This window comes from Vombatus ursinus, unplaced genomic scaffold (assembly GCF_900497805.2).
Source record: "Vombatus ursinus unplaced genomic scaffold, bare-nosed wombat genome assembly UNPS02014798.1, whole genome shotgun sequence".
NCBI lineage: Eukaryota > Metazoa > Chordata > Mammalia > Diprotodontia > Vombatidae > Vombatus > Vombatus ursinus.
The window spans coordinates 71,786,061-71,808,746 of record NW_020954576.1 but is presented as its reverse complement, the minus strand read 5'-3'; the positions used below and the strand labels follow the sequence as shown (position 1 = coordinate 71,808,746).

The 22,686-nt window shown below is 35.5% G+C and overlaps 1 protein-coding gene across 1 annotated transcript in view; it reads left to right on the top strand.

Annotated features, from left to right (window-relative positions):
* Positions 1-22,686, top strand: part of LOC114049867 (regulator of G-protein signaling 7-like) — a 633,475-nt gene that overhangs the window by 1,835 nt on the left and 608,954 nt on the right. The gene's annotated exons all lie outside the window — the stretch shown is intronic.

Genomic DNA, 22,686 nt, shown 5'->3' with positions numbered 1-22,686 from the left:
TGAGGAATAAATATAGACTAGGCTGCAGCTTTATGGTGATGAATTAAAGTGTAAAATTTCTGGCGTCTATGTGAATGTGAAGATTAGTTATTTTTACTTCCTAAGCCAACTAATCCTTGTACTTGATATTAGCTTGAATCTAGTGTTTATTTTGTCCTGTTTGTAGAGATTGATTTTCTATGACCCTGAATCTATTATGAAAAACAAAAAGAACTTTTGTATATCAAAATAGATTTGATAGTTCTACTCATTCTTTAGGAATGATATCAGCAACAAGCTTCTAGACCTTGAACTACAGTGATGAAAATGTGTTTGACAACCATGTATGTTTGCAAATAGTTGCTTAGATGACTTCATTTCAACTATAACCAACAATCTTAATAAAATAAGGGAGCAGTATTTAAGTCCTCCATCCAGTATGTTTACCATTGCATTTTATGCTGGTGTTATTTCAGAAATATTTTGTCTGGAGTACTTACACTGGGAAATATCTTAAGATGTAAAACTCACATTAAGAAAGGTAAAGAGGTACAGTTAACTTTAACGTAAGGATAATTTTAAAAGTCTAAGCAGTACAAGAGAGAATAAGCAGTTTACTGAGGCATTATCAAAGATGACTACAAATGAGAATTTGAAAACTACATCTGGCCTACATTTGAATTTGCCTTTTAGCTCATGACCAAGAAAAAGTGGAAAAAGTTTTTGAAAATAGTTATAATTGTTTTTCTAACGCAGAGATATGTAGATGTTATGGTACAGTTAATGAATTGCTTTTTTTCTCCAGTCTTTCAAACATTATCATACTTTATACCTGGTATATATGTTTTGGCTGGAGGTAGGAACAAATGAATCTACAAAGTAAGAAGGTGAAGTTGAGAAATAATTTGTCTCAATCTGGATAAATCAAGCAAAGAAAGTCCACTTGGGATTTAAATAGTTCATATTGGATGCCCCCATCCTTTTAGTCCATTTTGCTGTGTGCTAGGTAGAGATATGCTTTAGGTAATTAAAAAAAAAAAAAACCTTTGTTGAAGGTGTGTTGTCTTTGAAAAATTTCGCTTCCTTCCTTATTTTCTTGTTTCCTTTCTTTCCTTCCTTCCTTCCTTTCATGGCTCAGGTAAGGCTAGCACTTTAAAGAGTACCTGAACTATGCAATATTATCAAGGGTATTTAGGCATGTAGAATACAAAAGTCTGGACTTTAAAACTTAAGGCTTTAAAGTTTAGCCAAAAAAAAGTTACTTTTTTTGGGACTGAAATAAATTCATTTTTTGTCTTCCTTTGGGAAATTAAAGGTCCAAATACTCAGCAATGTAAAGTTTATCAATTTTAAAAAGATAATAAATGTCTCAGATTTCTTTTCCTATAAAAATATTACATGGTGAAAAGATATGAAGATAGTTTGAGAATTAATTGAGTTTTAATTTAAATTAAACATACATTATTTATATCATCTCCTATGGTACTATATCTTAATGGACAGAAACTGATGAATTCTGAGAGAGTAGAATGAAATCCCATTCTTTCAGACTTTCACAAATAATATAGGATTATAACCATCATGACCTACCTCCTTCATTGATTGACTTCTTTAATTCATTGTTGAAGTTTAATGGTATATAGAATTTACTTTTTACAAGTATTTTACTTTCTTTTTAGCAGTCAGAGGAGGAACCTTATTTCAGATGTGGTAATCTTAATCACTAATATTTATGGAATTTCTCTGGTTGTCTAGTGGTGTTATATAGATGTGTGTTTTATATGTGATTTGCATCACAATTTCCAATTGTTAGATAATATTTAATAATACAAAATGAAAGCAGATTCTGGTTAATATCTACTGGCAATTTAAAAATATAGGCATGTATACAAGACACAGCAGGAAGTATAGGTAACACATACTTTTGTCTTATATTGGATTCTATATTCTCTTACAGTAGAGAAGCATTTGTACTTTGACAGAAATAGTCAGGAAGGACATAAGTTGAGCACGCACATTATGGTGTTTCCACTATTTTACCATCACAGATTCACAAGTTCTTTATAGAAAATTCTTATTAATCAGGAAATAAAACCAAGAATTTGAAGAGAAGTCTGATACTACAGTTCATCATTCTCTATCAGGAGAGGAAATGGACAGATAAATTGCAGTTATAATGACTCACATCAATTTTCCACTTTTATTTCGTTGTTGCAACCCAGTTCTTGAAAGCGTGTTTTGAACAAGAAATAGCCAGCACCACACAGTACTTTTTGCTCCCATATGTCACATTTTGGTTATTGAGCTTAGTATTGTGATAATTATTCCTACTCAGAATACCAGTATGTTTGTGTATGTTATTTATACTTCATTTTCATTGCTACTTACAAAGACTGGTCCTTACAAGTGTTCTGTGAAGATGAAAGGAATGGGTAGTTAACAAAGTGAAGCAACACAATAAAGAACTCATGTAGTATTTCAGATAATTGGATGTTTGGAGTTGTTGCTTCCCTTTTGACCAGTTTTCCCATTATGATTATCCTAATGTAGATAGTAGAGTGATGTTGTGCACAGACTAGGAAAAACTGCAGAGCTTATTATTTTTTAATTTAAAGGTGAAGTTCAAACTCATGAAGAATGTGTAACAACATAAAGCTTAACTTCTAAGCAAAGATAAGCATACACTGGTAATTGACAGAAAACAATTGTGATTTCATAAAATTAAACCAAACTGGTACTGCAAACTAGTATATAATGTGTAGTTACAACGTCTCTAGCTCTTTTGAAGGGCATCTTCAAAGATCTAGACCAATATATGAGAGGTAGCTTTAAAATCCCAGTCAGACAATTTTTTTTAATTGGCCAGTTACCCCTGATTTTGATGCTATCTTTTCTTGGATAAGGAAATTACATAGGATGTGTATTATTACTTATTTGGATACATATTGAGAGGGAATGTGGTTTAGTGGAAAGAAAGGGGTCAAGAGAGGCCTGAATTCAGATACTGTCTTTGATGCTTACAAGCTATGTGATCATGGGCAAATCAATTGGCCTCAGTTTCCTCATCTGTAAAATGGACATAATAATACTGGTAGTCTCTATCCCAGAGTGGTTAATGAGGATGAAATAGAATAATGTATGTGATATTCTTTGAAAATATAAACTATTGTAAACAAATATAAGCATAAATGTAAGCTATTATTAATCTACAAAACTGAAATGCATCTGAGACATGTGAGCCTCCATCCAGGCAAGTTGCTGGTTATAATGCTAATATTTACCTCCTCTTAAAGAGAGACAATCAGCTTTGGGTTTCCCTGGAAACACAACAGCCTTTCAGAGGTACATGGACTGATGGTAATCTCTAGAGTTCCATTCTAGCTTGATGTGAATAGAATTATTTCCAGGGATCTTTCCAGATATTGCCCTAACTCCCTAAGTGAAACTGAATATATAGGATGGCTAAACTAGACTCTAGAGCATAAAGCAAGATGCCTGATGGCATGGCCTTTGGCCAACAGACTACCCACTTGCATGTCACCTCCTGTTCTAGTAGCTGACTTCCCACCATTTGCGATAATGATTTTCTTGAGGAACTTGATGTCAAGATTTCATGTTTGCTGAAGTGTTGGCTTTTCTCAGGGAAGCATATTAGAAATGAACAATATATTTCTGATATCATTGCAACAACTGTTTGTGCTCCTGCTGTTATGAAACAGGTTGAAATGTTTCCTTAATTCAACATTTTACAGGGATTAATATGCTTTTCTGAAACATCACAACTACCAAATTCACAACAGCATACTTTTTATCTTTTCTGTCTCTATTAACAATAAATAAACACCAACCAAACCTTGAGATGATTATGAAGTTTTTGCATTAGATGTTATATGAGTTGCCACAACTGCAGATTTTGAAAGAGAAAACATAAGATCCCTATGATCTTAACAGCAAAAGTCAAGACTTTTGTCTAATATTTATGGCTCCAATTCCATTGATGTCAATGTCTACAGCAAGACTTGAGGGTGAAGGCAATTCACAGGCAGAGATGCTGTTTTATCTGATATTCTAGAGGGGATAGTAACAGAGAAATGATTGAAATTTGAGGGTTCTATTTTACTGTGTGTAGTTCTATTTTTTATTTTCTGTGAGCTCTTGGGTGAGGCAGGCTTAATCCAGTGTTTCCTCTTTACCATCTGTGAAATGAAGAATGTGATAATGTCCCAACCTTGGAGTGGATTGGATAGTAAGCTCATGGGTTGGTTATGTCTTTGGCTGCTTGTTCAATTTTGCAGCCCAAACAAGCACTGAATTTAGTTATCATTCAGTGACACATTGGACAAGAGGTCAGAGTTCTTTGCTGATTAACTTTGCTGATTCAGATGTCATATAAGGTCAGAAAGATTCATTCTTGGAACCATTTTGCCCCTAGATGTGAAGGCATAGCCAATCCCAAAGTAAAATGATTAGAAATAATTTCTCAAAGAAACTGTGACAATCAGAACTGGCCACTTTAGCCTTCCTGGGACTAGATGAGATGGGTGTTTTCTACAAGTGCTCAATGTATTTTTTTCCAGCCCTTATCTTCTAGATAAGGAGTTAACCACACTGGCAGAGTTTTAGACCTCACTTTTTTCTCATATTTCAAAACTTCTTTAATCATATTTGAAGCCTTTGCAACAATGATTTGTTTAGAATTTGAGCAACTGAAGTGTGGATAGGGAGTGGATTTCTTCCCAATGTGACATAGACCGCTTAGTAAACCTCTCAGTTTAAGAAATAAAATAACTCTTACACTTGGAAAGGGTGATTTTTTTTTTTTACTTCTCCAGGTTCCTAAATCAGGTGAGGGAAGTCTGGATGCTTTATGGAAGGTGTGCTGTGAGCTATGTAGCAGAGGGCTGGGGCTGGGGTGGGAGGTAGATAGTAACTGATTTAGTATTTGGCTGTGTAGAGTACTCTCCTTGTTCTTGGCAAAGCACTAGATATACTCATTACTTTAAATTAACTTATACAGTAATGCCTTTCTTTGAAATTTTGTTTTTCCTTTTCCTATGGAGAAGCAGCTTCAAATAATTCAAATTTCAATAAAACTGATTGAGACCTGTTTTTCCTTTGTGAAATGATTGTTGCCAATATTTACATTGTGGTAGGGTAGGACAATGGTCTGTGACATTTCCACCCACAGGAAGCAGATGGAACTCTTTCTGAATGATAATATGATGATGAACATTGGACAATAATTAACTTGAGATCAGCACAGGAAAGCCCTCGGTAGATAAACTCTTTCCTTGCCATTAGTTTTTATGTTTGTCAATGCTGTTTGTAAGATTTAGATAAGGATTTATAGCCTGATTTTTTTTCATCCACTGTCTTCCACTTCCAATTTTTCTCTTCTAATAGGTCAGAAAGTACAGAAATAATAAAAAATCTAGGGATTTTATTGACTTCTAATAGTTTTAATAGTTTTTTTGAATTGTCAAAAGCAGTATTTTTAGTTTGCATGGGTAATGGAATATAATAGTTATAGAAATAATGAAATGTATGGTGATTGAAATATTTAGTGCCTGAATTTATAGTGCCCTTTTAAAATATAGGATTGTTGAAAATAACAATGCAAATAACTGGCATGCATTCTAATTTTTATGCCAACAGTAAAAAGACATTTGAATGTCAGGGTTACAGTAACTTCCATTTTAACATAATGTCAACCTAATTATAAAATAATTGTGTATGATATAGCTAGTGCCCCAGTTTCTCAGAAGAAATAGTCCTAAATTTCCCTCCCACTTGCCTTAGGAAATATAAAAAATTAAGCAGTCTTTTAAAAAATCATTCTCTCTTGTGTCCAATTCAATCAACTAAGAAACTTGGGACATTGGGATCTTGATAGACAGTCCTCATAGTGAGTGCCCTGATTTCAGTTTTATGGCTATGGTTTCAACTTCATGGATGTTACTACTTTGAGTGAAACTTGATAATGAATGAGGAATAGCATCTGGAAGAGAAGTTATTGAATCTTCTGAAAGGGTCAACAGTAAGAAGAATGTCAGCCTTGTAGAGTTGATTTTACTCTAAAAAAGAATCTCCTGAGCTAATTACATTTAGCACCTCATATTCCTTAATATGTGTGCACACACATATGTACTTATGTGTATATACACATATAGAGATATGTATAGATAGATCTACATAGTGTGTGTGCACCTATGTGTGTGTGTTTGTGTAACTGGTAAGGGATCAATATGCAAACAACAACAACAACAACAACAACAACAACAAGTGTCTAGAACACTTGAACTTTTAATACTAATTAAGAGTAAATTCCACTCCCTGTCTTTGTGGAAAGAAACAGATTAAATCTTAATGCACTTCTTTGTACTAGTCATGATATTTTTCACATCCTTTCTTCTGCTGGGTTATTTTTCTATCTCCTTCATGACTAGATTTTGAGATCCCAAGAGGAAGTATATTGTATTATATTTCATATCTTTGAAATCTACACAATGACTACTATAGTGATTTGAATATAATGGGTACTCAATAAAATGAACAAATGAATGATTTAATTTTAAAATTAATGTCATGTTTGGAAAAAACTAGATCTTTTGTGTTAAAATTAGGGAATGCTAGTAGAGAGGAACCCAATGGCCTTCTCCTTTTAAACATCAGGAATGTGAGCTTACCATTGCCAAGTTTTTGTTACATCAGTGTGGAATTGTTTCTGGGATTATCAAACTCCTAGGGGGCATGAGAAGGACCTTTGACCCAAATATAGATAGCAGGTCAAATTTGGAATCTCTTCTTGGCAAGCCTAGATCCTTGTGTCTCTCTTACTTCTTGTGCCTTCATAAGGGAATGACTTTAGCAGCCCTCAGAATTGAACTCAAATTTAGGACCTGTTTTCTTCTGGAGATTCATGGATATTTTATGATGGAATTGTGGCCTGTTTTTGTTTGATAAGACTGATAGACTTGATCATCTGTGTATATTTGGTAAAATAGTATTGAAGTCAGGTGAAAGCATCTATAGGCTAAGGTCATTATAAAGAGAATCTAGAACAGAAGCATAGCAGATGAATGTGCAGGTGAATGACATCAAATGTCCATAATGCTTTGAACACAGAATCATAGAATATTACAGTTGAAAAGAATGTTAGTGATCACTTAGTCCAATCCACTTATTTTACACATGAGGTAACTGAGGATAAGACAAGGGAAATGACTAGCCCAGTGGTGAATCTGGAATACCCATTATCTCACCCCAACCTCTGTACCTTAATTTGAAGTCAAATTATAGAGATTTTTTTCAATGAGAGAGTAGTCACCATATATACCAAAGGAACACTTTAAGTATTTCATTTGAAACAGTTGTTAAATTAATATTTCTGCTCAGGTCTATTGTATAGTATTCATTCAGAGATCAAAGACATCAAGCAGTTGGGAAGAAAAAATAGAATCATAGAATTTAAAACTGGAAATTACCTTAGAGATAATTTCAATTAACTCTTACTTTTACAGAAGAGACAACTGAGCCCCTGAAAGATACAGCAGCCTCATAATATGTATAGTAAATTTCCAGAGACAGGATTTGAGCCACAGGTCATCTCCAAATGCAGTTCTCTTTCTTCTCTCCCTCACAGGACCCTGGAGCAGATGGAATACTTTATGGATATTTCAAGTTGTATAGAAAAGGACATTATGCTATGATTTTTTATGAAAGGAAGGGACTAGTTTAGTTGTGGAAATGACAGAAATGACTCTTTGATGGAATAATCTTTGTGAGAACTTTCCTGGCTTATTTCCTCTTGCTAGCTGAAGAGCTGCTTCCCAGCGTGGATGTAGGTCATACAGAACAGAAGTGACATGATTTCTATTGCTCTCTAGTTGGAGGAAAATGTCAAGAGTAATGCAAATGTATGTGGCCTCCTGTGACCTCAAAATAGCTTTTGACTCTGTCAACCAAGTGGTCAAAAATTCTTGTCAAGTGCAGAAATTCACTGAAATATGTCACTGGGCTTTCCCCCTTCAAGATAGTGAATATGAAAACATTTTGAAAAGGGTAAAAGACCATATACATGTAATACATTATTATTAATAATATATCCTTCTGTAAACCCTCCAGACTGTTCTTTCACTTGCATTTGAAGTCATTTGCCCAAAAATATTCTAACCCTTTTTTTCAGTATTTATTTCTGTAAGGCAATATGGTATGAAGGAAAGAACATGAATTCTTGTGCCCATTCCCCTACTAGCTGGCTAGATAACTTTGGGCAAGTAACTTAATCTCTCTGGGACACATTTTCCTTATATGTAAAATGAAGAAGTTGAACTAGATAACCTTCAAAATCCATTTGATTTCACACTTTCTATAAACTTACCTTTGAGTACAGTCCAACCTCTAGTTAGATTCAAGATAAATAGACAATGGACTGTTTAGCTTTAGTAGGCCACATTCTCAATTTTAGTTAATACTGACCTCTATCATCAAGTTCCAATTCACTGAAGGTAACAAGCATCTTCCCAAGATGCTCTTGGAGGAATAAAAGGACTGATGCTCACCACTCAGAAGACAGTGTTTTCATCAGCAATCTCTCTCAGCAGTTCCCCATTCCCAACAACTCAGGTAAAGGATCATTGCTACCTGATGATGGGTTCACACACATACACACACACACACACACACACACACACACAAACACACACACACACATGCACGCACGTACGCATGCACACATGCGTGCACACACACACACAGTTTTGTGATGCTTCATGAGGTAGAGTAGTTTGTAGAATCGTTAGTTACTACTTAGGGAAAAGAAAACCCTAAGCAGAATTGATTTCAGATAGGTTCCAAAAATATTTTAGTATAAGCATATTAGTGGAACCTAGGTGGAAGTGAATAGACCATTAGATTTGGAGTCAAGATCTGAATTCAAATTCCGCCACAGAAACTTATATGCTATGTGACTATGGGTAGGTCATTTAATCTCACTATCCTTATCTGTGAAATGAGGATAATGATGGTACCTACCTCCTGGAGTTATTGTGAGGATAAAATTACATATGTAAAGTCCTCTCTAAACTTTACATCACCATATGGGTTATGATGTCATGATCATCATCATCACATTGTAAATGTGCATTCTGCTTCCTGAATTTCATAGCTTATCATCTCAACATCTGTCATTTTTTTCAGTGGGAAGGGGTAATTTTTCTAACAGCATTCTACTGGGAAAATGCAACAAAAGGCATTTAAAAATATAAAAAGAAATGAAAGTATAGTGATACAGTGAATTTTTCTCACTTTTTTGGATAATAGAATATTCTTAGAAGTCTTTTAAAAGAGGTTAGGGTTGTTTTTTTTTTTGTTTTTGCAAAATATGGAGAAAGTAGTTATATATCTTCATCAACTTTTGAAAAAAATTGCCCTCTGGCATATGAAAATTGAACCTTTCCCTCCACCATATCATGTTGATGTTGATCCGATGAAGAAACTGAGGTAAACAGGGTTAGATGACTTGCCCAGGGTCACATAGCTAGTAAGTGTCTGAGTCTGGATGTGACTGGAGTCTTCCAGGCCTGGTGCACTATCCATTACGCCACCTAGCGACTACTCTCCACTCCCAATATATGTTATCTAAATAGAGATGGTGGTAGAATCTATGGAAGCTGATGAGGTTCTCCAGGTATAGTGAAGAGGGAGAAAGGAGTAGGGCTCAGGACAGAGCCCTGTTTTTCACGTCACTCCCTAACCCCCATTCAGCTGTAAGATTGACCTTCCTAAAGTGCAGATCTGACCATATCACCCTCTCCCTTCCCCTGGATATTTATCCATGTATAGAAAGTAACCCTGGACTTTATCTTCTGGTCCCACCATTGATTTTAATGAGGCTCCTGTATTACTTGTCATGCAAAAACTTTGCGTGATTATTGCATTTATCTTTTTCCTCTCTAGAAAATGGTTAGACTTCATTTTTTAAAGCTCATTTAAGGAATCTTTATCACACTTTCTTTCAATTTAATTGATAAAATCCTAATGAATGGTGGATGTAAGTAAAAAAATGTTTCAACCGCTCTTAGGTTTTATCTCTATTCATAACCTTTGAATTTTATTTTTCATGGGGCAGGTTTCATACCTGAGGAGGTTTTTGATTCAATCTCCGTGTTTTGTTGTGGAAATTCAACTGTCACTTTTAAGAAGTATCATTTAAAATGGTACCTACTTTGCACTTCAGAGAGTTTTGGTCATAGGCCTTTATGAAGACAAGTTTGAGTTGTTCTTACTCTTGGTGAGAATGCTTATAATTTTACATAGACTCATGTGAGACAGATATTTCCATCATGTTTTAACAGAATAAGTCAAATGAGGGAAATGAAAAAATCAAACTTTTATTTGCAGTGATCATTTCCATTAAATGTTGGTATTTCAGTTTATTAAAAATATCCAAAGAGCAAAAGAGAGTGTCTGATAACCATTAAACTACTCAGTAGGCCTAACCTGGGCCTCCATGTTATAGTCTGAAACAAAATGGATCATTCCTGAAATCAGGGTAGTATAGGGAAAATAATATAGATAGGTGCTGAAAAGGTAGATATAAGCTCTGTAAGATACCAAATATTTTCATAAAATGCTAAAATACTACTACTACTAATAACATTAACAACATTAATACATTATTTAAAGTGATTAGATGTCATCTTTTTAATCTTTTAATAAGGAAACTTCTTATCTGTAATTCCACATATTGATCTAATAGTTATACTAGAGCAGGGATTCTTAACCTGGAGTTGATAAAATTTTTTAAAAAAATATTTTGATTTAAATAAATACAAATTTATAAAATATTTATTATAAAATATAAACATGCAATATTTAGAAATTTTATATATTATAATATATAATAATATAAATTTTATAAATTTAAATAAAATTGCCTTTCATTGCAATTCTACATATTTTATTTTATGTATCCATAAACCTGATTTGGGGAAGGGGTCCATTGGCTTTACCAGCCTGCAAAAGGAGTTAGTGACACAAAAAGGGTTAAGAACCCTTGCTTTAAAATAGCAACAGTGAGTTTTGGACTATGCTATGGGATTAATTAGGATCAGTAATAATTAAATCTTACTGAAGAATTAGGTAAGTAGCCATTTAAACTCAAAGGTATCCTGGCTGTCCTTCTTATTACCTGTGTATTATATATCTTGGTTAAGATGCTTTACCTTGACAGGGCTTGGTTTCCTCATCTGTAAAAGAAAAGAATTGACCTAGATGACTTTTAGGGCTTCTTTTAGTTCTAAAGACTAGAACCCTTTATCCTATTTAGTGCCCTGGAGGGAGGTGATAGGAAATAATGGAAAAGCTGTAGTCTCCACTCTGTCACTGTGTGACTTTAGGGATTTTATCTCCATACAATCCAGTTGACCTTAGAAATCAAGTCAGAGAAGATGGTGAGGCCTAGTGATCCAACATGATGCCAGAAATATTATAATTGGTGACTCCTTGCTCATCCAAGCAGTGTGAGTTGCCATGTCCCAACAAGCATCTATTGAGAAGGGGTTGGTGAATCTGAGGGTTCAAATGAAACAGGGCTTTTCATGTGATTTGTGGTGTGATAGGCACTAGCATTCAGCCAGAAGGATGCTGGGACATCAGAGGGGAATGGTTCCTTGTGGCTTCTTCTAATTGTTTCCTTGCGAGCACATGACTACCCTCATTCACCCTAGGATTTTCTCTTAGCACAAGGACCATGAGATCAAGAAAGGAAATATAGATACTCTACTAAAAATGGGTAATACCTCTAACCTTTGCTGGCAACCCCCAACCTTTTCTCCCAAATGGGAGAGGCTCCATCTTGAATTAACTAGACAATACAAATAGGCTGTTCAATCAGAGCAGGTGCCACAGACCACCTTGTGCAATCTCAGGTAGTTCTCAATATCTATGGTCCCACATGGCTCTCACATTCAACAATGCTATGTTCTACACCTAAATAATACTAAATGGAATAATAGACCTAGTAGCCTGAAAAAGTGATCTTATCTCTCAAATATATAGACCCCACCTTATGAGTTGGCTCAACTTTTAGCTTTTTGATTTATCATTTAATTTTGTTTGGTTTAGTCCTACTTATTAGCTCAGAAATTGGAATAATCAATATGCAGTAAATTAATTGCCCCATGGATATTATTTTTGATAGTTTGGAGCATTAGACTGGTAGAATCCAGTTCCCTAGCCTGCTGATTGTTAATGACTCATAACGTATCATAATTTAATAATGATTGTGGAAATAAATGTTTGTTTTATTTTTCATTTGCATATATAACAAAGTCTCAGCATTTCTCAACTACTTTGTTTGAAATGATACTATAGTTGACTATAGTCACTGGAGGGTATGTGTCTTGCTTAGAAGTGATGTGCTTTGTTAATATTTCATCCCTTATAATTACTCAGAATGGTTTCAAAGAAAATGAAAAACCCAAGGATTTTTTGACATTCTTTTTTTTTTCCAAATGTAGAGTTTTCAGAGAGAAAGTCCATGTTTTGTCAATTGAGTTGGCACTCTTGTTCTGGGAGAATGGCTCTATTTTTGTATGTGCTTTATACCTTTTTTCCCCTTTATGGTATGGCTATTGAATAAATATCTTAATTCATTTACTTTGGAATGGTAAAAGAAAACTTGGGTTTGGCCATAGAAATGGATTATTTCTCTCCCTATGCTCTATTACAATATTATAGATTTCATGATAAATTTTACTCATCCATAAAATGACTGTCCTCACATAAAATGGGAAGCTAAAATACTATTTATAAATTTTGTCTTATTAATCACTTGCTACTTTTGTAATCTGAGACAATATTCAAACATGGCTTACTTGGTAACTGACAATAAGCTTTTATTTTTTCATCTCATCGTGCTGTTTTCCCCTTTTGCTCATCTCCCACTATTACTTGATTTCTTGCTCTCCATTTTTTTATGTTTCTAAAGTAGATAAGGAGTCTTCTTTTCCAAGAGTGCAGGTAACATAAGCTTCACTCATTCATTACAAAGACACATGATTTAGGAGCAGATTCCACTGTTTCCTTAAACATTGCATAAGTTTTCATCTTAACTATCAACTGAACAATGCTTGAGAGGCTAATAATGTGATGATAGTTGCTTTTCACATAGAAGCAATTCAGTTCTTCCCATTAACTCATTAACCCCCACAGCAGTGTTGTCAGAGGAAAAAGGGCTGGACCTGTGATTTCTTTCTTATAGGGAACTTTTAGGTAAGGAAACTCTTTTTATCAATGCAGGTTGGCACCTTCTCTGCAACACAGTCTTAGAGAGTTGCTTATAGCACTGAGAGGTTAAATAACTTGTCCTGGGTCACACAGTATGTGTCAGAGGTGGAATCTGAACCCAAGTTTTCCTGGTTTTGAGATGATCTATCTGTTCACTATGCTGCCTTTTTGACAGAGAAGCACTCAAAAAAGCATTGTTTGTGATCCTTTCATGACAGATGGGTAAAATGAGGCACTCAGTGAATAAATAATTTGTCCAAAACTCAGATGTCTTGACTACCACCAAAATATCTTGACCTCGTGTCTAACTATTTAGAAGTTTAGAATGAGAGATTGCAGTAGAATCCCCTTCAACTATGTTTCATTATTACATGATTCAGATCCACAATGGGTTAGACTATATACCTTCAAATTATAAATATGCATTGATTAAAAAAAAACCAACCTTGCTTTAATACTCTTTACTCTTAATGTGATCATTAGACCTATTAGCCTCCGACAACTATGTTGCAGCTAATATTGAAGTATAAGTATGCTGTTTGTTAAGTAGCTGATGGATTTTCTGGCCTTAATTCAGTATCACATTGAGAACCAACCAGAATAATAACTTTACTGTCACGCCTGTATTGTGTATATTTGATTTGGAGAAATACAGAAAGATTCCTCTCTTACCCTATCACCTTCTTCTTGCTCGCACTGCTTTTTCTTTCTGTTAGGCTGTTGTCCCTCTAAATAGCATGCCCTTGATTTGTCTTGACTTCTGGAAAAAAAATTTCATGAGGGACCTAATCAACTCTGCCTCTAAATAAAAATTCAGAACAATTACAATGGCTGGATATAGAGCCATCAGCTTTTGATTCCATTTTTTGTAAACCATCACTGCTTGGCAAGATGAGAGCACAGTTCTACTGAATACCCAAATAACAGTTCATCATGATTTCTGGCTTATTTCTCCTACTTCTGCTGGTGCTTCTTTTTTGGAAAAGAGCTTGAAGTTACTAGCCCTTTCTTATCCCTTTGTGTTGCAGAAGACTTTAAAGACCTCACAGAAACTCTAGCTGTGCTTATTTAGCTCAACTGCTGGTTATTACAACTCTTCCATAATCAACCAATAAATATTTTTTGAGTGCCTATTATGTCACAGGTATAATACTAGGTACTGGGAATATAAACAAGGAATTTTCATTCTATCAGGAGAGATGTCAGGTAAACGTGCAGGTATATACAAGCTACAAATGTAATCGAGGCCTGGCAAATGAGCAGAGGCCCTAGGACAGTGAATCTCAATGGTGAAAAACTGAAGAGCCTGCTTCCTAGATTGTTGTAATAATGTGTAAGGAAAGTGCCTAGAAGACCTGTGGAGAATGAATAGAGATATTCTGTAACTGGTTCTGGTCAGTGACCAATGTTCTTAATGGGAAACTCTTTGGCTGTGGACACATTCAAAAGGCCTTAGCTGGCTGCACAATAGTTCTCTTTGCCTCCTTTGGTAACTTTCCTTCATGGTATTTGGTGAGAAACTATACTGTAAAGGGAGAGGTCCTGGAATCTTTTCTGCTCTGAGGCTACATGGCTCTAAGAAATAGGCTGTGGTTGGCTTCTCTATTCTTTTCAATTCTGGGTGAAAGGAATGGAATCTTTAAACCTGTTAGTTTCAAAAGGTCTGGAGAATGAGCCACAGGTGTCTGAGAGTTGGAGTACAGGTCTGGTTTTGCAGTCAGCCTAGCATTTATACTCAAAGGAGCAAGGAGTGGCCTCTTGGACCCAGACTAGGAGAAATCGAGACAAAGGTTCATGGGCAGCCATGATATATATGGACATGAACTGGACAGGATCAATGCAATATAGGAACTGAGCTAAGTTAAGCCTGGTTCTGGAAGAGATAGCCATGGTATGTATATACACGCACACATACTCCACATACAAAATAGATACAAGGTACTTATGGCAGGAAAAGCACTATCATCATCATCTTTTACATGGTGCTTTAAGGTTTGCAAAGTGCTTTACGAATATCTCATTTTATCCTTACAACAACCTTGTGAGATAGATGCTGTTAGATAAAATGTTAGGCATTTTACCCCTGAGGAAAATGAGGAAGACAGAGGTTAAGTGATTTGCTTAGGGTCCGTAACTAATAATTATCTGAGACAGGATTTGAACTCTGGTCTTCCTGATTACTTAGCTGCCTTTAACAGTCTAGGGCGCAAGGCAGTCATGAATCAGGAAAGGTTTTATGTAGAAGAAAGCATTTCAGCTGAATCTTGAAAGAAACAAGGGATTCTAAAAGACAAAGATGAGGTGGGAGTACATTTCAGGCATGGAGACAGGATGTGGAAATAGTAAGACCAGTTTAGTTGGACTGCAGCATATGTGAAGAGGAGTAAAAAGTATAATAAGGCTTGTAAGGTGGGTTGGAGCTGGGGTGTGAAAGGATTTAAATGCCAATCAGAAGAGTTTATATTTGCTCCTAGAGATAATAGGAGGCCACCTAAATTTGAGTAGGGGCTGAGGTTAGGTGGTCAGACCTTCCCTTTAGGAAATCACTTTGGCAGCTAGATGAAGGATATATAAGAGTGGGAAGAGGCTAGAAACAGGAAGATGAAATTGGAAGGATACTGCAATATTCCAGGTGATAGGTGATGGGAATTTATTCTCTCTGTGTGGTAATGTCTAGGTAAGTGAAGAAAAGGGAACAGATGTGAGAGATGCTGTGATTGCAAAATTAACATGGCTTCACAGTGGATAAGATATGGAGTATGAGGGAGGAGAGAAGCATTGAGAAGGCTTTTGAGGTTGTAAACCTGGATGACTGAGAGGATGGTGACTAGAAATAGGGAAATTTGGAAGAGAGTACAGTTTTGGGGAGAAGGCAAATAATTAAAAACAACAGCAACAAATAAATGTTTTAAAAGAAAACATGGCCCTCACCCTCCAGGAATTCATAATCTGTTGGAAGAATCAAAAGATTTCATCAGAGGCTTTTGCTGACTCTCATTTAAGCTCATCAAAGTTAGAAACTGTTTCTCCTTATCTGAACACAGCACTTCATAGTCCTGAAGTTATAGTCCTGCTGGGAACATCAGGGATTCACTGCTTAAATAGTTACTGATGATTTAGCTATGCAATACTCATTAATGAATAATATACTGAAATCATCAGGTGCTGTGCTGATCACTACCTTGTACTCCACTGAGAAGGGTAATTGAGAAAGAAGTCTAGTCTGTCACTGTCAGGTCTATACATTCCATTTGGGAATATGGACCTGCTGAAAGCTATCACTGTGTTCTCCATCATTTGGTAACCTTACTTCTATTTTACCCAGGAGCATCTCACATACTGAAGCAAGCATGCCTATTAATCTTTCCTAAGAGAATGATTTTTTTGGGCCTTCTTTCCTGCAATCCTTTGTTTTCTCCCTTCTATAATGACAGCATAGCTTCTCTATGGCAAAGTAACTATTGATGAGTTTTGTACCTCATGTAGGGTCTTGGGTTTCTTTTATAACTGTTGATGACATTTGTAGCTCTTTAATGGTGCTTTAGGAATGGTGGGCCTTAGTACAAACTCAGATATCAGTAATTGTAATGAATACTTTAGGGGTCAACCAAGAAGAGGGCTGAAGTCTCATCATCTAAGAAAAAGAAATTTTTGCTGACCACTTTTCAGAAAGCCTGAATGACTTTCATGAAATTTACTGCTCCTTGTTTTTTTAATAAAATAGCTTGGGAGACCTGTCAATCTCATACCCCATATTGTGTACTTTTTTTTGTCTGAGGCAACTGGGGTAAAGTTACCTGCCCAGAGTCACACAGCTAGTGAATGTTATATGTCTAAGGCCGGATTTGAACTCAGGTCCTCCTGACTCTAGGGCTGGTGCTCTATCCACTATGACACCTAGCTGCCCCCATACTGTGTACTTTAAAGGACACTGGATAAAGAGGCAAGTGACCAAGGGCCTAATTCAGAGTTTATCAATGACCTTAAGATATGAGACCTGTGTTGGAATATAATTGAGGGAGAAAGAAAAAAAAATAAAGCAATGTCCTTACTGGTATAATTGCAAATAAAGAAAGGAGGATATGCACTGAAAAACCAGAGTGCCTGCTGGAGCACTCATTGTTTTGTAGTCATCTCTGAACATTTTAATTTTGAGGATCAAAATATAATTAGCTAATTGACATAATATGCTCAGGGGCAGTCGTGGAACAGAGATTACTAGGTAGATACTAGGACCAGGAGGACCAAGAATGTCAGATAATGAGTATTCAAGACATGATTTGGTTTAAAGAACCCAAAAGCATGAGGTCAGAAAATATAAAATGAATGATTGAATAAAAAAAATTATTAAGCACTTACTATATGTCAGGTACTGTACTAAGCATTATGGATATAAATAAGACAGACCTTACCCTCAAGGAACTTACTACACTTTATTGGGGGAAATAGTGTGAAGGAGGGAAAGAGAACATATAAATGGAAACTAGAAGTATGGGGTGGTGGTGCATGTAGTGGAAGTTTGGAAACAGGGGCAAGTGATGTAGAGGCCGAGCTCCAGATTAGGGAAGGTTAAAGCTCACTTGTCAGAGCCCAGAGCCCTAATTAATGTATAGATGACCCTCATAATGATTTTGTATAAATAGGAGAATAGACATTTAATAGGATAATAATTAAAAATAGATCCTTGAGAGTTATATAGTACTATCCCTATTTCTCCATTTATTTATATTGTGTGTGGCAGGGGGCAGTTTATAGGGAAGGTATGACTTTAGGAACTATGTTACTTGTTCATTATTCAAAGACTGATGTAAAAGTTTGAATGTAGTTCCAGGCAAGACAAGGTCTTTGTGTAAACTTTTTGATTCTTTTTATCCCATTGGCTACTTCCTCTTAGCAGTGAAACTGGAGAAGAGATTGGAGGTACTTCTGTTTGGGGCTTCTCTCTGGCTTCATTTGAGGATCCTAGGGAAAAAATTGAGGATATCAAGGATACACCTTGGACTCACTTATGAATGCCACAGGGAAGAAGGGGCAAAACTTCTGCAGCTGGGGGGTCAGCTAGATGGTGCAGTGAATAGAGCACCAGCTCTGGATTCAGAAGTAGCTGAGTTCAAATCCGACCTCAGACACAACACTTACTAGCCGTGTGACCCTGGACAAGTCACTTAACCCCATTGCCTAACCAAAAAAAAAAAACCAAAAGAAAAACTTCTGCAGTTGGCCTTTGTTGGTTGCAACTGAATGAAAGTGGGGAGAGATGTGATATTCTATATTAACTGTGAACTCAAACTGCCCCCTACTTACAGTTCCTTTAAATTCAACCGAGCAGTTCCCTGGGTTCAAAACATGAACCGAAAGGAACTCTGTGTGTGCTCCTGTTCATATATGAGTACATGCCTTGTTGACTTTATTTGGCTGATGAACTAAAACCTTAGGTTATGTACTTCAGTCAATTTGGAAACTTTTCTACTTATCTCTCTGCATTCTATTTGCAGAAATTATGTGCATAAGAAAAACATGTCCTTAAAAGTGGTGTTTGGTCAAAAAAGGACTTCCCTTTCCCTACTCACATAGGTGCTCAGAGTGGTAGATACCGGGTCTAAAATTCATTCCCCAGGCTTTGAAGTCCTGTAGAATTTCCCCTGACTTGAGTTAAGACAATGATCAACATACAGAATGGGCCTTATGCTCACAGCCTTTTACTAGGTCATAAACAGAAGAGAGTAAGAATAGAGATTTTTAGTTTGTTTGTTTTCATTATTTTAGAAGAAGATTTCAGTATATGTGCTTATGTGAAGGATGCATATGAAAACATCAGGGAACTATTTGAGTGCTTAGAATCTTCTCCTGTTTTCACCTTTGACAGTAACAATATAAATAACACCTTCAGCTATCTCATGGTAAATGACACTTTTAGACTTATTAAAAAAATACAAACTTTTCCATAGTTTTTTATGAGAAATTTGAGAATCCTGTGGGTATTCATATCAATGAATGAGTATTGCCAATACTCTTTAATAATGTATTTTATTGTCTTTTTCATTTAATTTTTTCTCAATTACATGTAAAAACAATTTTTAACATTCATTTTTTAAAGTTCTGAGTTCTAGATTCTCTCCCTCCCTTTCTCCTATTATCCTTCCTTGAGAAGCTAAACAATTTGCTATAGATTATACATGTCCAGTTATGCAAAACATATTTTCATATTAGCCATGTTGCAAAAGAAAACAGAAAAAAAGAAAAACAATAAAGTTTTTTTTAAAGTATGCTTTGATTTGCATTCAGACTCCATCAGTTCTTCCTTTGGAGCTGGATAGCATTTTTTGTTATAAGTCCTTTATAATTGTCCTGAATCATTTCATTCTTGAGAATAGCTAAGTCATTCCAGTTGATCATCATACAATATTACTGTGACTGTGTGCAATGTTGTCCTGGTTCTGCTCACTTCACTTTGTATCAGTTCATGTAAGTCTTTCCAGGTTTTTCTGAAGGCATCCTGCTTATCATTTCTTATAGCACAATTGTATTCCATCATAATCATTTACTGCAACTTGTTCAACCATTCCCCAATTGGTGGGCATCCCCTCAATTTCCAGTTCTTTGCCACCACAAAAAAAGAGCTGCTATAAATATTTTTATACATATAAATCCTTTTTTTTCTTTGATCTTTTTGGGATAGAGAGCTAGTAGTGCTTGCTGGGTCAAAGGATATGCACAATTTTATAGCCCTTTGGGCATAGTTCTCAATTGCACTCTGGAATGTTTGGGTTAGTTCATAACTCCACCAACAGTGCAATAGTGTCCCAGTTCTCCCACATCCCCTCAACATTTGTCATTTTCCTTTTCTGTACTATTAGCCAATCTGATAGGTGTGAGGTGGTACCTCAGAGTTGTTTTGATTTGCATTTCTCTAATCTATAGCGATTTGGAGCATTTTTTCATATGGTTATAAATAGCTTTGATTTCTTCTGAAAACTGCCTGTTCATATCTTTTGACCATTTATCAATTAGGGAATGACTTGTATTCTTATAAATTTGATTCACTTTTCTACGTATTTGAGAAATGAGACCATTATCAGATACACTTCCTATAACCCCCTCCCCCCATTTTCTGTTTTCTTTCTATTCTTGGCTGCATTACTTTTGTTTGTGTAAAACCATTTTAATTTAATGTAATCTATTTCATATCACATAATGCTCTCTCCCTCTTGTTTGCTCATAAATTCTTCCCTTATCCATAAATCTGACAAGTAAAATTTTCCGTGCTTCCCTAATTTGCTTATTACTCACCTCATTATGTCTAAACCATGTACTCATTTTGATAATGTCTTGGTTTACAGTGTGAGATGTTCTATATTTAGTTTCCGCCAAACCACTTCCCAATTTTCCCAATATTTTTTGTCAAATATTGATTTCTTGTCCCCAAAGCTTGGATTTTTGGGTTTATCAAACACTAAGTGTGGTAATTTACTAGTGTGTATTGTGTACCTAATCTATTCCACTGATCCACCACTCCATATCTTAGTGCCTGACTGTTTTGATGATTTTTGTTGTTGTTCAGTCATACCTGATTCTTCAGGACTCCAAGGATCATAGCATGCCAGACCTTTCTATCCTCTACTATCTCCCAAAGTCTGTCCAAGCTCATATTCATTATTTCCATGATACTATCTATCCATCTCATTCTCTGCTATCTCCTTCTGCCTTCAATCTTTCTCAACATCAAGGTCTTTAAAAGTGATTCCTATCTTTTCATTATGTGACCAGAGTATTTTTCCTTCCAATGAGTAGTCTGAATTAATTTCTTTAAGTATTGACTTATTTGATCTCTTTGCTGTCCAAGGGACTCTCAAAAGTCTTTTCTTGTACCACAATTCAAAAATATCAATTCTGTGGTGCTCCAATTTCCTTATAGTCCAACTCTCATAGCCATAAATTACTACTGGAAAAACCATAGCTTTGACTATACAGAACTTTGTTGGCAAGGTGATGTCTCTGCTTTTTAGTATGATGTCAAGATTTGCCATAGCTTTCCTTCCAAGGACCAAGTGTTTTTAAATGTCGTGGCTTCAGTCAGAATCTGCAGGGATCTTTGAGCCCAAGAGTATAAAATCTGACATTGCTTCCACTTCTTCTCTATTTTCCAGGAAGTGATAAGAACAGTTGCCATGATATTACTTTTTTAATGGTAAGCTTCAAGCCAGTTTTTTATACTCTCCTCTTTCACCCTCATCAAGAGGCTTCTTAATTCTTCTTCACTTTTTGTCATCAAAGTGGTATTGTCTGCATATCTGAGATGGTTGATATTTCTCCTGGCTACCTTAATTCTGGCTTTTGATTCATTGAAGCTGGTATTTTGCATGATGTAATTTGCATATAAATTAAATAAATAAAGTGACAGTGTACAGCCTTGTCCTATTCCTTTTCTAATCTTAAACTAATCAATTGTTACATTGTCAGTCATGACTGTTGCTTCTTGATTCACATACAGGTTCCTCAGGAGACAACTAAGATTATCTGGTACTCCCATCTTTTTGAGGACTTGCCACATTTTGTTGTGATCTACACATCTCAAATACTGTAGTGTAGTCAATGAAGCAGAAGTAGATTTTTTTTTTCTGAAACTTCCTTCCTTTCTCTGTAATCCAGTGAATGTTGATAACCTGGTCTCTAATTCCTCTGTCCCTTTGAAAATGAGTTGTTTTGAGATGATTACCACTTTTTAATATAGTTTGATAACTGGTACTGGTCTTTAGTTTTCTTTCTCTGTTTTTGCTCTTCCTGGTTCAGGTATTACTACCATATTTGTGTCATAAAAGAAATTTGGTAGGACTTCTTTTTTACCTATTTTCCCAAATAGCTTATATAGTATTAGAATTAATTGTTCTTTAAATGTTTAGTATAATTCACTTGTGAATCCATCTGACCCTTGTATTTGTTCCTAGGGAGTTCATTAATAGGTTGGTCAGTTTCTTTTCTAAGATGGAGTTATTTGTGTTCATTTCCTCTTCTGTTAATCTGAGCAATTTATATTTTTGTAAATATTCATCCATTTCACTTGGGTTGTTACATTTATTGGCATACAATTGGGCAAAATACTCCTAAATTTGCTTTAATTTCCTTTTGATTGGTGGTGAATTCACTCTTTTCATTGTTGATCCTGGTGATTTGGTTTTCTTTTTTCTTTTTAAAAATCAAATTAACTAATGTTTTATCTATGTTATTATTCACCCCCACCATAAAACCAGCTTCATATTTAATATTAGTTCAATGGTTTTCTTTCAGTTTTATTAACCTCTCCTTTGATTTTCAACATATCTATTTTGTTTTTTTAGTTCCATGCCCAATTCACTGATATGGGGTCTCTCTCTCTCTCTCTCTCTCTCTCTCTCTCTCTCTCTCTCTCTCTCTCTCTCT